Genomic DNA, 17296 nt, shown 5'->3' on the forward strand with positions numbered 1-17296 from the left:
AAATTGGAGAATTTTGCCTTGCTCCGTGGCCTGCGGGTGGGTAAAAGAGGGGATGGACCAAGTTTGTCCATCTCGGCGCCGACGAAGCTCATTTAAACCTTGGATGATCAGGTTAACCCAAGTTGGGGGACTGAGGTTCCGTGGAGAAAAAGAGAGATGCATGCGGAGAATATTTTTTTTACCAATTGCTTGACGTGCCACGTGTCCATCAATAGTGTCTGTCTTGCCAAATCCAAACCAAATTTGGCTAGCATTTGGTTTTTTGCACCGACCAATAGACGGATGGCTAGCGTCTGTCAAGTCCCATTGAATGACTATTTTTTTTGTCCGTGGACAAAAAGGAATAAAAACGAGCAAATGGCTAGCATTTGGCCATTGCTTTTGGAGATACCCCTAACCACGTGTCAAGATCAGGGACCGTCAACCGAATTTCCTTTAGCCTATATCGTACACATATTCTACACAGTTCCAATGAATCTCAATGACTCAAAAAACTTCAGACCAACACCAAACAAACTTGAAGAACTAAGAACGGGTCAAATTTCACTAAAACAGCAATACCCACAAAAAAAGTGCAGTTTCAAATTTAGTAGTGTGCAATGTTAAGTGTGTTGGATTTTCAACAAACTTTAAGAACTAAGAATTGCCGAAGAGGTTTAGTTTAACTAGGAATGCTGCATTTTGTCCACTACTGCGAGCTCGCCTTGCTATTTGTAGGCGTAGGAAGATAAAAACATAGTGATAGACAATTCGCCCTTTTCTTAGTCTTTCACATATTTAGAGCGGACACCACAAACATTTTGTGCAATAAAACTTTACCTGAATATATATTATATCTAGCAAACGTTTGTATGCCTCCAAAATGACAAAGTGGTTAAAACTGAACTGAAAAATATAGACTAAGAGATGATATTTGGTACTACTACAATATAAACAAATACTCTCTCCGATTCTAAATTGTTGTCGAAATATTACATGTATCTAGACGCTTTTTTAAAATAAATACATCCTTGTTTGGACAAATTTGAGACAATATTTTAGGATCGGAGGGAGTAACTTAATATCTGATTCGTGACTTCGTAATAAAAATGACCGTATGCATTGATTGATGTAGAGGCCAGGACTTCTTTTTTCTAAACATCTTATTATAACTGCTAAGAGAACATCTTTTCCTTAAAAAAAAGGCTTACATCTTTGTTTTATTTCTTTCTTTTTCATGGCAACAACTATCTACATAGTTTTATTAGAAGAATCACATGTGTCCTGGTACATTGCCCTCGTACATCAACACAACCCTTTGGTAACTCCAACTAATTCAACCACACTCAGGATGATCGATTCGACTACAGCAGTTGCGATGCCCCTTTCGTGCTCCGCCAAGCCGAGCTGTTTCTCTGCATGTTCTCCGGCAGGCCACCACCATTATTGGTGAATCATTTGGTCCTCCGTTCGATCTTTCTGAGCATCCAAACAGTTCGCAGCCAAGCAGGCAAGCACCAAAAGGACATATATAGCACACACGGCATCAACCACAGTCCCGTGCCGAGCCTGGCCAAATGCATAATGCGTATGCGGACGTCGTGTACTGCTATAGGCTACAAGTATACATCAGTGATTTGCCTGCATGCCACCCGTAGGACCGTGTCCGCGCGCGAGGCTTGTCGAGTTTTTGAGCACGATCGGTGCTTTCACGTGCACGTATACATCGCCTGAGACCATGAGTGCCACATCGGTTTATGGCCATTTCTGCGTAATGATTTCCTTCCAGGTTGGAGATTGATGCCGGATGAAGAAACGGGGGAGGAACTCTTGTCCTCTGCATATGCTCAGGAAAGAAGATCTTTTGCCCAGCTCACTTGCATGAGTAATACTGTGTACGTGTCTACGTGATCACCATTGGTGGACGCGCGCATGGCGCGATGCAGAGGGCATGCCAATTGCCAGCGCCCGGCCCCGGAGGCCCGGAGCTTGGCTTCACACCCATAATTAACGTAGGTACAATTAACAGAAGGTTCCACTCTAAATAATGTTAAAGAACTCTGAAAAATAAAGTACTCCCTCCGACCCGACCGGAATTATTTGTCGAAATATTACATGTATCTAGACGCTTTTTACATATAGATACATTCGTATTTGGGCAAATTTGAGACAATTAATACCGGTCGGAGGGAGTATTATTATATGTAAATGCTAGAGTAGTATTACATGTATCTCGACGCTGTTAGGGATTTTTCTCCCTCGTGTTCTTTTCTTTTCTGTTGTGGACTGGTTTCGTTTGTATCTATCGGCTTAGGCCTTTCTTCTTAATACAAATAGGCGCAATTTCTGGTGTGGTTTCCTGAAAATAAAGAGTATATGTAAAATTTAATCTAAACTTACCATGTGTCTTGTAAATGTACAAAAAGACAAATTAAGTACTGTTTCTCAATACCACAACCAATACCCTTTTTTACAGTACAAAGTACAAGTTATTTTTGTTCAAATTTTGAATGTACTTTTATATGTATATGTACCAACACCATGATTGGTTTGAGAAACTTTAGAGCAAAATTGTGTACTGACGAATACCTACGCTCATCGTGGGTGTAGATACCATTAATTAGCCTTCTAAAGGCCCAACCCATCCTTTTGAAGGCCCAATCTTTCGTGGGTGGAGCCAGAATTGAACAGAAGGGCGAGTTAAAAAATTTAAATTTCGTATTGGATATACACAAATTAACTCAGGACTTATTCTTTTGAAGCTTCCGCATTTCTCTATAGTATATCTAAAGATGTCGAAGGTTTGTCCTAAATCAAACTTTTTAAAGTTTGATCAAGTTTGCAGAAAAGTCTATCATCATCAACAATATCAAATACTTCTCCAATCCATAATAAGTGTCAGGATCTCATACTTATTATGGCTCGGAGGAAGTAGTACTGCAGTATACTATGAAGATATATATCATGATGGATTTAACAAAACTAATATAGTGTGTTGGTGTCGATAGATTTTTCCGTAAACTTGGAGGCGCGCTATGGTGTAGATGGCCGTGGCTCCGCTGGGCCTCTTCTCCCCGGCCATGGACTCAAATCCCAACCAAGGAGGACCAGGAGGCGCTGGCGCTCTGCAATTCCGCCATGTTCATTCATCTGGCGACGGCACGCGCACGTAAGTACAGAACGCGTGAGAGTCAATCTTCCGCCGGTAGACAGGAGCTTCGACTTCCAACCTTTTAGTTTGCTCAAGAATTTGTCAATCATAGGCCAGAGATCTGATCTTCTGAGATGACCAATAGACAGGGGAAGACCCAGGTAGGTAATCAGAAAATCCTTCCGAATGCATTGGAAGTGATCAGCCACCATCTGACATAGGTCGTCGCTGCACTTGATGCAAGTGATCGAGCTCTTGTGGAGATTGATTCGGAGGCCAGAGGACTCAGCAAAGATTTCGAGGATCGCCGAGATGACAGCCAGATCAGAGCGAACCTGCCGGAAGAAAAGAACGTCATTTTCTGCGTGAATTCCATTTTCTACCCACTGTTTGACAATCTGTGACATTGTTTACCCAATTTTAAAATCTCGTCACATCTTACCCCTACAGTTTTTAGGAAACATCTTACCCCTATATGTACGTACACGACCGGTTTTATCTCATTTCTCCAGTTAAACTGATTATGGCATGTTGGGCCAACTGTTCGAAGTGACGTGGCAAGTCCAAGTTTTACGTGCATTTTGCTAAGTTGTTTTTTCTTTGACAAAACAGCTGCAGTGAGCTATTTATAGCCAAAGAGTTCGGACATAATCCAACCTAAAGATTACAAGTGAAACACAAAAATAAAACAACTAGAGCTTTGTGGTAGGGAACAGAAGAGAAAGGAAAACGAGATTAAGGTACATCATCGGACCCTATTCGCCTCTTTTAAGCATTTCAACAAAATTACTACTAGATGTCAGCATCTATAAGAAAGTCAGACTTCCGGGCAACAGCAGAGGCCATCATCAACGACACAGAACGATCATTTGCCGGCCCCACTCCATATTCGCCTCTTTTAAGCATTTCAACAAAATAAGAACTACCACCTTTGGCTGCATGAGGCATCCACTCAACTAATAAAGAGCAATTCATACTGAAGTTTGAAATGCAGCCAAAACAATCAGGCCAAGAACGTCGACTTCAACGACCTAAGACACAAAGGGAAGCAATACATATCAGATGGGTGTCTCCTCACCAACCACCACAAGCAATACATATCAGCCGTGAAATCCAAAGCTGCAAGGAATGTCGGCCACACACATCTCCTAAGTTGTTCTCCTCTCGAGCATTTTACCATGACTGCATTGGAGGGGACACACATGCACACAACCAAAATATATATTGTCCGACTCCACATGTGTAGTGGCACAGTAGCAAAACGGCTAGAACCTACAAGAAAGCAACAGACGATGGGCTCTTGACATCTTTCTCCTTTGTGACATCTAAAAGAACAATAGCCGAGGGGAGAAAACGGGCCAGATCTGGAATATGAAAGTTTTTTTTAGCAAAACACATGTCCAATGTGGACTTGCCACGTCACTCCAAAGAGTGGGCTCAACATGTCTGGATTAGACTAATTGGTTAAATTGGGTAAATCTGTCAGATATGTATAAATAAATGGTAAAATGTGGCTGAGATTTTAAAACGAGGTAAAACACTATCACAAATTGCCAAATAGGGGGTAAAAAGTAGAATTCACTATAATTGTAAATTACAATGCTGTTAATACTGTTATTTTTATAAAGAGATTTCCCTCTGATTTCTATTATAAGAAATACAATTATAGTTCACTGCAAGGACGCAAGTTGCAACACTTCTATCTACTCCCAATCCAAGTCATTTATTTCCGAACAAAGGGAGTAGAAAAGTTTACCATCATAGTAGGTGATAAGCATCATATTTGCACTATTTTCGGGCCATAATTATATCTGAAATCTAGTATTTGAACTCTAAATTATTCTAAAATGTCAAGAATTTATATGTATACTTGTAATCTGTGGCAAAATTACATTGCTTCATCTCTTTTGTAGAAAAAGGGCGAAAAGGCCCAAAATGATTTTAATATGGATCACCACTTCTACTCTGCTCTGCCCCAGGACCTGCCGGCAACAAGATTACATAAAAAGAGGGGCAAAACATAAGAATACCAAGCAAGGAAGGATCTTCTTGAGGAGAGAGGAGAAAAGATGGAGGGCTAAACTATTCCCTCCCTTTAACAAAGAATGTCTCAAATGTAACCAAATTTGAATGCACCTAAACATTAAGTCATGTTTAAATACATCCACAAATTTTAACAAACTTGAGACATTTTTTGTTCGAAGGAGGGAGTAGAGTACAATCTTGCATACCAATTCGGGAGAGAAAAGGAAGCCTGCAGCCTCATTTCTAGGGTGTGCCTGGCACTTCTCCTTCCCCTGACCTCTTCTCCACCACTGGCCGCCGCCGCGGCCAGTCCAGCGTGGCGGCGCACCACCAAGACTCCCGTCGCCTCCATCCACCGTCGACAAGAACACCATCAGCTCCTCCGACGACCTGCAGCAAGCAAATCTTCGTCTCCATCCCCAAGGTTGCCTCCTGCTGCTCCTTCTCTGCCCCAACGCCTCTTGCTGCTCCTTCTCTGCACCCCCATGCTGCTCCTTCTTGGCATCTCCTCCAAGTCTGAATGCTAGTGCTGCTGCTCTTCTCTTCCTCGGTCACAGCGACCGCCAAGTGTTCGATGTAATGTTCGCAAGTGTGATGACGACTAATCTTTACTCTCCCCTGCTCAATCTTTTCTTACCGTGTGATTGGTGTTGATTTGTGAGAACTAAACCTTTGGTCTGTAGTAATTTTGTTTCTTTTCTTGTGCTGTCCATGTTATGTCCCAAGTACTCATGATCTTAAATAGTTGAACTGTGTGTTGAGCCTTGTTTAGCTTGTCATATTTGTGGTAATTATGTTGGCAGATCATGTTTATTTTCGAGTTATTGTGTGAATGTGAGTACCTCATGTGTTGTCAATCTTTGCTGTGAGTATTTATTCTTGTTATTGCGGCAAGATAGTAGTAGTTTATGTTAGCTATCTATGGTCGTGAATTTTCTGTGCCAACCTCTCAAAATTGCTGCTTCCCAGTTTCAGTACAGTCTGCTAGTGCTAACCTCTCAAAATTTCTGTTCGTGAATTGTTACCTTTCAGTTTGTTTCAATGCATGTCATCTTGTCTCATTGTTTTAATTAGTTTCAGTCTTGTCTCTTGTTGTTTCGAGCTGTTTCGGTTAGTCTAAACTCCTCTTTTTCCTGCAATTATCATCAGTTTTATTGATCTAGCTATTGCCTAGCACAACCACCGCCGTTGCCTAGTCCCTGTGGAGAACCTCGACAAACACTACTATATTTGCATTGATCAGCAGCCAACAGCCAGCTACTACAGCAGTAAAAACACAATTCCAGCAAAGAGATGCCACCAGCGACCAAAACAAATTAGGAACCACCAGAGGGAAGCTAGCAACAGCTCGCCTCCTGGACAACCTTGTCTGCAACAGGGACCAAAAATTCAACCAATGGCATACCTGAAATGCCAGATTGCCCAAAAATAGCAGAAATAACCACGGAAGTAATGTGTTTCTTCTCAAAATTCTTGTTTCTTTGAGAGGAAAGTATATTTTCCGTTCCTCAATATATGAGGAAAAGTACGCTCAACTTTTTTTGTATTCTTTTTGTCCCCCAACTATCGAAACCGGACATCAATGGTCTCTCGTCCGCCCAAAAGAGGTTTTGGTGCCAACATAGCAAGGTTTTGCCCCTTGACTTGCCATGTTGGCATTTGGTTGACTGTCCAGTTGGACTGGAAACCTGGACAGCTGCTGACAGAGGCAGTGGACAAGACTATCACATTTTCTCCCATCAGCGTGGGTCTACTCGAGCCTCTTATTGGTTTTTGGGGCGAAAACAAATAGACTCGGGCTAAAAAAGGGCTAATGCCAGCATGACAAGCTGACGTGGCGAGTTGGGGGGGGGGGGTGATGCCATGTTGGCACCAAAACCGCTTAAGGTGTGGACCATTGTCCAGTTTCGATAATTGGAGTACAAAAAATATAAGAAAACTAGCGGGGTGACCCGTGCAGATTGCACGGCTAGATTTGTATAATGAATATGCGATTATATTTTTTATAATATATTCATTTTGTATGCAATTTAGATGTTTTATATTTGGAAGTGTTTGATATGTGAGTATTCTTTTATTTTTACCTAACCAAAATGTATAGTTCTTTACTTGTTTTTGTAGAGTAGGTATCACTATATGTTTTAGCCAGAGAGTTTTATTTTATTATCATTATGTGCAACAGAAAAGTCTCGGGCTTGTAAAGATAACATATGCCTTTTTGCTGCCTTTTTTTTTAGATATTTGAAAGTTTTCCTCTAGACATCAATGACGACAGATAGATTTTTTTTATTCTTATTTGTTACGAATGATGCAGTAAGCATTGATTTTTATCCGGTCCAATTTTTATCTATTAGACCCATTGTCCATTGTGTTGTATATCTTTTGCGATATATTTTCGTTCACTTAAGGCACAAAATCTTCCTTATTATGTCGTGTTGTTTCTAGTGTTGTTGCTACTTCCAGCGTTCAACATCAAGAGTTGTTCGACTTTAGGTGTCCGTTTTGTTGTGCATTTGGTGCGTTTATTGTAGATTGGCTTTCGGCTGGCATTTTTGTCGAGGTCGGTTGTAGGTGCAGGCTTGGATTCGTAGATGGTGCATCAGCGGGCGTATTGAAGCCGGAAGTGCTTGCTAGACATTTCTTTTCTTCTGATACACATAGCATTACGCCACGTTGTTTCCTTTTTCATCTCTTTCTTAAAAATGGACCCGGTTTTGGCTACTGAAGTCCAATTAGCTCTTCCTCTTTCGATCAGCATCATGTCATTTTCTGAACATCTCATATGAACTCTGGTTGTGGCATGGCAGAACGTCACCTGCAGTTGCAGTAGCTGGTTCTGGCTTGCCTTTTTCGCTACAGTCTTAAGCTTTCAAACATATGATAAATTTGCATCGCCATTTGCAATTTTCTATCTTTTCTTCATATTGTATTTGTTGTATATAATGTTTTAGTTGGTTCATATATTCTAAATATGGGTGCATTTATTACTTTGCACTTGTTTCCATGGCTACTACCGAAAGGCCGCATAGGCGCATATTGGTGTCAAATACGGTTGGTCGGGTTACGACACTTGTTTCCATGGCTACTACCGAAAGGCCGCATAGGCGGATATTGGTGTCAAATACGATTGGTCCGGTTACGCCGGGCCAGTGCTTGCTAATAATCAAACTAATCTACACTGATAGATATTAGCCGCACGTTAACTTTGACATAATCCATTTAGTAGAATTTCTATTGTTTTAATAATATATATTGATTAATATATATCTACATGATTAAAAACCAAAAGATATTTCCCTGGATCCGGCGAACTGCCATGCCCGGAGCTCGTCAAGAGATAGATCGCAGAGGACCTCCGTAGCTCTTTGCTTAGATTGGAAGACCTTTAGGTTGCGCTCGAGCCATAGCTGCCACCACCCAAGCAAGATGATTGCACCAAGACGATCACGCCGTGGCTTCATTGTACATCGCCTGTCCTCGGACAGCCACTAGTCGGCAAGGGAACCCACGAAGAGATGCGGCACGGTATGGATGAGCACATTCGTCTTTGAGAGAAGAGAATTGCAGAATTGGATTGAGTAAGAGCAGTTCGCAAACACATTGGTCTTTGGAGAGGTACGACAAAGCTGGCAGATCGGATTATGGGGGATACCTTTGATCGCGAGGCGGTTGGCCATAAGACATCTTTTCAAAGCCACCGTCCACACGAAAACTTGATCTTAGCCGGGATCTTGATGCGCCATATCAAGGCCGCAGACACTGAGGAGGTTCTTCCAAGAAATTGGGAGCTAGCAGACTAAGTTCCAGATGGCTCAATCTTCCATGAAATAGAATCTGGAGTGGCAGAGAGGGAGACCGACTGCAATATAGCCCATAAATTGATGAATTGCAGGAGCACCTCGTAAGATGGATGGATCTTGATGGAGCGAATCCAACTAATGTTGCCCAAAGCATCACCCACAGATATGCATCTAGCCCGGGAGAGCATGAAAAGCGCAGGGAAACGCTTGGCAAAGTGACTGACCTTGATACCAGGGATCTTTCCAAAAAGAGCATCTCGAACCATCACCAAGAGTGAATTTAGTGGCTGCTTGGAAAAGCGCTAAGGTGGCTTGATCTGCCCCTCCCCAAGCAGCAAAGAGCCAACGAGCTCTTAGGGCTGTGATAAAGGATCCTTCCCCTGTACTTACGTCGGCATGCCTCTTTCTATTTCAAAGCTCAAAAGAGGAGATTTCCAACCTAAGCTGTGATAAAGGATCCTTCCCCTGTACTTACATCGGCATGCCTCTTTCTATTTCGAAGCTCAAAACAGGAGATTTCCAACCTATCCTGGACAAGATCGCTAAGAAGCTTGCCGGGTGGCAAGGTCAATTTATCTCCAAGCTAGGCTGGCTGCTTGATCCTCATTCAGTCCGTCCTCTCGGCCCTGCCATCCTTTGAAATGATTGCCATTAAGCAGCCGGTTTGGGTTGTCAAGCAAATCAATAAACTTCGACGCTCCTTCCTGTGGGCCGGTTCGGATCACCTTGTTGGTGCTAAAAGTCTTGTTGCTTGGCAAAAGGTGTGTGCGCCCAAGGAGCTTGGTCTCGGCATCCCTAACTGGGTTCCTCTCCGAATATTTCGAACTTGAAAACAATGTAGTGGGTTGATTAGGGCTTCATTTGGTTTTTGTCGGTATAGAATCAGACGAAATGAGTGAACTGAGCCTAGCTTAGGTGGTCTGGTTCCTTGTGGGGGAACTAGTCCACCCAGGTTCAACTCCTAAATTTGACATGGGTGTCATATTTCTTTGAATTATTACAGGATTTAACCGGTGCTATTCTTTCAGTGGTAGGTGATTTACCCGTCAACAGCGAGGCGCCTGCGGTGAGTTCGTCAATCTCTCAAGATCTGCCGGTTACTGTGTTTCTCAAACAAACAAAAAATCAGACGGAATGATTTAGGTTGTTTCATCCCCGCTATAGTGAAATTTAGGGTAAATTGTGTGAACATTGTATTCAAGTTCGAAATTGGGAAATTTTCCTTTGCTCCGTCACATGCGAGTGGGTAAAAGAGGGGATGGAGCAAGTTTGCCCACCTCGGCGCCGACCTGGGCGTTCGACCACGGTTTAACTTGAGCAAAGCTATTTGAACCTCGGATGGTGACCGTGGTTCGGTGGAGAAATTGAGAGAGGCGCATGGAGAATTTCTTTTTAGCAATTGGCTGACGTGGCATGTGTCCGTCGATAGTGTCCTCCTTGCCAAATCGAAACCAAATTTGGCTAGCATTTGGTTTTTCCGTCGACGAATAGAAGGATGGCTAGCGGTTTTTCTTTTCTTTTGAGAATCACATGTAATTTTATTCAGATTCAACATCCCTTACAGGTACAATGATTTGGATAAAAACCCAAAAAAGTACAAAGTAACTCGACAAGTCACATTGAATGATTATTTTTTTCCCACGGACAAAAATGAACAAAAACGGACAAATGGCTAGCATTTGGCCATTGCTTTTGGAGATACCCTAACCGCCAGGATCAACAACCGTCAACCGAATTTCCTTTAACCTATATCGTACACATATTCTACACCGTTCCAACGAATCTCAATGTGCTAAAACTTTTGACCAACACCCAACAAACTTGAAGAACTAAGAACGGGCCAAAATTTCACTAAAACAGCACACCCACACAAAAGTGCAGTTTCAAATTTAGTAGTGTGCAATTTTAAGTGTGTGGGATTTTCAACAAACTTGAAGAACTAAGAATTGCCGAAGAGGTTTAGTTTAACTAGGAATGCTGCATGTTGTCCACTAGTGCGAGCTCCCCTTACTATTTGTAGGCATAGGAAGATAAAAATATGTACAGTGATAGACAATTCGTCATTTTCTTAGTCTTTCACATTATTTAGAGCTGACAACACAAACATTTTGTACAATAAAAAGTCAAAAAAAGTTTACCGGATATTATGTTGGTACCACCGGTGAGCTATACCACCCACACATCCACCATTCCTCGATGCTTCTTGATTCGGACTAGAGAGAGCCCTGACTATACATTAATTAGGTCGAACACTAATTAGGTCGAACACTGTGGCCAACTCTGCAGCAGGGTCAGATTAAAGTGAGTGTGCGCTTTTAATGTGACTGCTATTGGACTTCGATCACTTGTTGTACCACACTCAAGATGATCAATTCGACTACAGCAGTTGCGATGCCCCTTTCGTGCTCCACGCCTCCACCAAGCCGAGCTGTTTCTCTGCATGTTCTCCGGCAGGCCACCACCATTATTGGTGAAATCATTTGGTCCTCCGTTCGAGCTTTCTGAGCCCATCCAAGCAGTTCGGTCAGCCATGCAACAAAAGGACATGGCACACACGGTATCAACCACAGACCACGATCCCGTGCCGAGCCTGGCCAAATGCATAATGCGTATGCGGACGTGGTGTAATTTTTACTGTTTCTTAATTTCCAGTTGCGTTAGTCTATTGTACGTCAACGAATCCATGGTATCGATTTCCTTACTGGGCTGACCGAATAAAACAACTTCGTGGGCTTTCCTCCAATCGGTTCATTTCGTGGGCTTACCATGCATGGACCTGCCGGCGCCGGTCACTGACCCGCTCCTCGCGTGGGCGCGCGGAGCTTACTGGACCATGGGCGGCCTCAAGTCCGAGCGCCTCTGTCTGCAGGGCTGCGCCCATCGAGGGTAACCTCATCAAGATCCGCCGCAGCGCGCGCCGCGACGACGGGGTGTTGGCCATGGCCAAGGCGAAGTCCCGCGTCGCCGGCCTGAAGCCAGCCTCACTGGATCTGCTCAGTTCCGACTATGATGCCGAGTCGACGGAAGAGGAGGAGGACGTCTCGTCAAGTCCCAGGAGCAGGTCCTGAGGCTCGAGCCGCGAGGTCGTCGTTGTCAGGAGCACTCGGAGTCCGGCGAGTCGGACGGGAAGAAGAAGCAGCCCACTGTGACGCTGGTGAACAAGTCTTTGAAGACGAAGGTTGTTTCCGTGAAGGCTTCTGTTCGAGCTGCTGAAGCTCTGGCGAAGAAGTCACCGAACAGGAAGTCTGCAGAGGTGGTGACTGCGTCTAGGAGGACCTCGCCAAGGTCCAAGAGCTGATGGATAGGTTCTTGCTCTATGTGCAATTCTATTTTTCATGTATTGGGTCAGTGATATGTCAATTGAGGTGTTGTGATCTTGGTGGTGCAAGATACCATGTGTTGGCTCGGTGGATTTATAGATTGACAGATGTGATCTTGGAGATGCAAGATAATGCGTGTTCATCAAAATCAAAATGTTAGAATGAAATGTGATCTGATGCAATTCCATCTATGAAAATAAATTTCTAAAGTATCAGAACAACTCTTGAGACAATGCAATTCCTCTCCTTATTTCTGAACATCTTGCATTAGTGGCTTTATATGTGGTGTTGTTTCTCACTCTGTTTGATTAGTTCAAGCGACAATACGGACTGCTAATTAGAGATAAAAATATGGAAGTATGGAACTACATGAGAACAACAATGATTTCAACAGATGATTTTTTCTTTTCTTTGGATAAGATAGCAGATGATGTTATCAGAAATTCATTCCATTAGCTCCCTGCCTATAAGATAGGCAAAGTTACATGTCTCACTCGCTAATTATCATCTCACCGTAATTTGTGCACATGTTATATGTGTGCCAGACTTGCCGGTACCTTTGCTTCTCACTTATTTGTGGCAGTTAGTTGATTGCCTTTATGTCCTTAATTACAGATAGGACTTCGATGAGATAATATTTGGATCATTAGGTATAAGCTTGGGTTTCCTTTCTATAGGAGATAAGAGGTCAAAAGATTCCTCTTGCCACACACTGTTCAGGTTAACTAAGTATATATGTGATGCTGAGAAAGTTGATTTCTTTTCCTTTCCATATTTTTTATAAACGATGAATTTTCGTATGCATATGTTTAAAGGCCGTGGCAACGCACGGATAATGCTATAGCGTACAAAGTATACATGTGTCGTGCTATCTCGTTCGCTTGCCGGCTTGTCGAGTTTTGAGGACGAGTTGCGGTGTAGGCGTGCGGAACACCAGTTTTTTCGTCAGGCACGACATCAGTTTATGGCCATTTCTGCCGAATGATTTCCTTCCAAGTTGGAGACTGATGCCGGATCGAGGCATCCAGCAAAGGGGGAGAAACTCTTGTCCTCTGTATATGTGTTCAGGAAAGCAGATATTTTTCTCAGCTCACTAGCACTGTAGCAGTATTACCAATGGTGATCAGTTCACGTACATAGTATTAGTATACATATAAATACAAGAATATATGTAAAATCTATCTATTCTACACATAATAATAAAGGGAATAGTGTCCAATAGTGTTTTCTTCGTCGGTCGTCCTGTGCGCAGCCCAATAAGGGGGACCGGTCTGTCCCGCCCACCGAACCACGAGTTTGAAGGAAAAATCGCTCCCCGCGCCTCCGGTGACCCCCACGAGCCTCTGGATCGATAATGTTTATCTTCTCTGCTAATTAGCTGGAGTAGCAAGAAGTTTTCACGATCTGTTTGTTAGTGTAAGGCGTTTATGTTTAAGAGTCTGTGGCAATGCGTTGTACTAGTATATACTAAAAGAAATATAAGGGGTACCGAGAGGAGGCTTCACGTTGATCCACATCATCAGAATTATACGGGCCGTTGGATATGAGAGTTGTAGCAACGCAACCGTTAGATCTACATGACACATAAAATTTTCTTTTAAATCATGTGAACGTGAAACAATCTGATCTCTCCGGCCTCCCCTATATCTTGAGGGTTAATTGGATCTATGCCACTCTCTATTTCACCGGTTGGAGATATGCCATTATAAAAAATTGATTTGGAGAAATACCACTCTAACTTTCTTATACCTCTATCAATGCCATTCTGTCCACTTAAGACCAATAAGTGTTCATAAAATACATGTATTTCAACGTGTACAATAGTATTTACCATAATACCCCTATTTACAATGTTCAGCAGTACGTTCGAGTCTTCCAGGGGCCATAAAGGTTATTTCTTTTTCCAAATTTGGCCCAAAATTTCAATGTTCTCAGAAAAGTCTAAAAATTATAAAAAATAAAAAAAAGTAATATGAGTCCACCGTTGGGGACGGGATATGAGGAGCGCGTGGGAATAAGAGGAATATAACTGTTTGACTTGGAATGAGAAAAAAAATTGTTCGTATAGAGTTATGTATATACGTATTTAGACCAGTATACGTGCTGGTATTGGACAAAATGGCAAGAATAGAGGTATGAAAAAGTTAGAGTGGCATTTCTCCAAATCAAGTTTTTTAATGGCATATTTCCAACCGGTGAAATAGAGAGTGGCATAGATCCAATTAACCCATATCTTTAACCTTAACTAACTCCGACAGTATATATCTTTTTCTTCCAAAAAAAATCGTACTATTTTTAACTTGGCCGCAATGCCCTGAAGGTAAATCCCAAGCCCCCCTCGGCCCCTCCCCATCGCACATCACATCGTGTCCTCCACCGATCTCTCCGGCCTCCCCGTCCGAGGAGAGCTAGCTCGCGAGCCATGAGAGGAAGAGGCGCTTAGGACGGCGGCCGGGCTAAAGGTCTTTGTAATCTAAGACACATAATGGTTCCTGTACGGATGGTCCAGTGGAACTAGAATAAAGCATGTACTGCTTAATTTCCTACTCCGTATTTGTGTTCACGGAAACGAATGCTTGGTACTTGAGCTGCTTCGTTTAAGTAATTGTATCTAGGTATTGTATTAAGAAAAAAAATATTCTCTTCTATCCATATTACTTATCGAAATATTATATGTATCTAGACGCTTTTTGATCATAGATACATCAGGAGAATGACCTCCTTTTCAAGAAAACATAGATACATCCATACTAATTAGGGAAAATTTGAGACAAGTAATATGGGTTGGAAGGAGTAGTACTATTCACGTTCCGGCCGTGTAGATTTAAAATTATTTGAGTACCGGTCCTCAAGAGTAGCCATTTATTCATAGTGAGCTGAACTCTGTCAGTTATAATCTACTCCCTTTGTCCCATATTAACTATCTCAAAATTGCCCAAATATGGATGTGTCTATAACTAAAAGTATCACTTAATATGGGACGGATTGAGTATATTTTTGTAGGAGTGGGTTATTATTGGGTATTAAAAAAAGCTGTAGCAATTACCTATGTTCTCAATATAAATGTAAAAAGTTTTAACTTTGTCCTAAGTCAAATTTCTTAAACTTTGACCAAGTTTATAGCAAAAATATAACAACACCTAGAATATGAAATAAGTATACTGCTCCCTCCGACCGGTATTACTTGTCTCAAATTTGCCCAAATACGGATGTATCTATGTGTAAAAGTGTCTAGATACATGATATTTCGACAAGTAATTCCGACCGGAGTGAGTATGAAAATATATATCATGATAGATTTATTAAAACTAATTTATATTAGACGTTGGCAGATTTTTCTATAACTTGGTCAAAGATTAAGAAGTTTGACTTAGAACAAACTTAAAACTTTTTATAACTAGAAACGGAGTATATATCAATACATGACCCCCAATTTTAACTTTGTTTACTAATTAACACCAATACTTGACCCCCAAATTTTAACTTTGATTACTAATTAACATCATGTACGAACGACTGGTTGGCTAATGAACAAATTTTTTTTACTAATCAAAGACGCCTACAAACACACAAAAACAAACATGATGATTTATTTCAAAAAATATCAGCTACTACAAATATAGTCTGACATACACATGACCTATCAGTGCAAACAAGTGATTGACAAATTCAACACGTGAACTTATTTTTTTTGTACATATATGATTTATATACCACAAATGATCAATCGTCTTGGGCAGGGATTGTCATTTCACAAATCTTCTGGACTATGTATAGTTCTAGATGCACAACTAAATATCGTACAAACAATCAATTAGTTTGGACGCAAATATTGATCGACCAACTGAGCTCGCAATATTGTAAACTTAAAATTGTGAATTACGATCTAGAACACATAAAAATAAAAAGTTGTGTCATATTAAAAACTTGGTATAATTTCATACTTCTACATGTAGTGTGGTTAGTTACATCTACTTTTCTATATGTATGTATTTTAGCTGATCTCCTTTATATCGATTAATATCCAAACTTCATTTGAATGTATATGGTTTAGTGAGTTTATTAGTTCTGTGTTTGTAGCAACCATCATGCTCATTATCCGCGCACTTTTCTTCTGCTCCAATAGCACATATAAGTGGCACACACCTTATATATTCAGTACTTTTTAAAATTGTACATCGAAATATCAGTGAAAATGTTTCCGGCGCAATTGCACGGGACACCATGCTAGTTTAATCTAAACTTAACATGTCTATTGTAATGTAAAAAAAGACAAATCAAGTACTACTGTTTTTCAATACCACAACCAATACTGTTTTTTCACAATACAAAGTACTTCCTCCGTCTGGTATTAAGTGTTGCAACTTTGTATAGATAAGCATGTATCTAGACGTGTTTTAGTATGTAAAAATATTACGTATTTGCATGGTTCGAAAAACCAATCCGAAATCCCTTGCAGCCTATATCATCGATTTTTTTTTTGATGAAATGCAGCAACACTGTTTTTTTGTTTTTTATCAAGGAGGAATAACGGCAGAAAGTTTCACCTACGATCTGTCCGTCAAAATAAGTTGTACCTATCAGGACATTTCGTCCATTTGAATGGTATTCACTATTCACAGTCTGCATAACCGTAGAAACACGGCAGTTTCGCGTCCAAATTTTGTCCGTATTGAATGCATACAAGTTTACTTGACCAGCTAATACGTCCGAGAAAAGCAAGAGATGAATTATGTCCGCACAATGCGTTCTGAAAGCAAAAACACCACCAAGAACCAAAAACGCATTTGGAAACGAGAATCTTGGACTAGTAAACCGATACACGTATGGTGCTGAATTTTGGCAGGACTGAAACCACTCGTGATAAGTCCGCTGCACACGCAGAAGAAGAATTTTTATGTCTGGTTCCTGCAGAAAAGTATGCAGCACGGACAACCGGTAGCGATCTGGATTGGAGGCGACATGCCAACAATATTGTCCAGCTCAAATATATAGCGACAGCAGCGGTAGGTAACAAGAGA

Source organism: Brachypodium distachyon, chromosome 3 (assembly GCF_000005505.3).
Source record: "Brachypodium distachyon strain Bd21 chromosome 3, Brachypodium_distachyon_v3.0, whole genome shotgun sequence".
Taxonomy (NCBI): Eukaryota; Viridiplantae; Streptophyta; class Magnoliopsida; order Poales; family Poaceae; genus Brachypodium; species Brachypodium distachyon.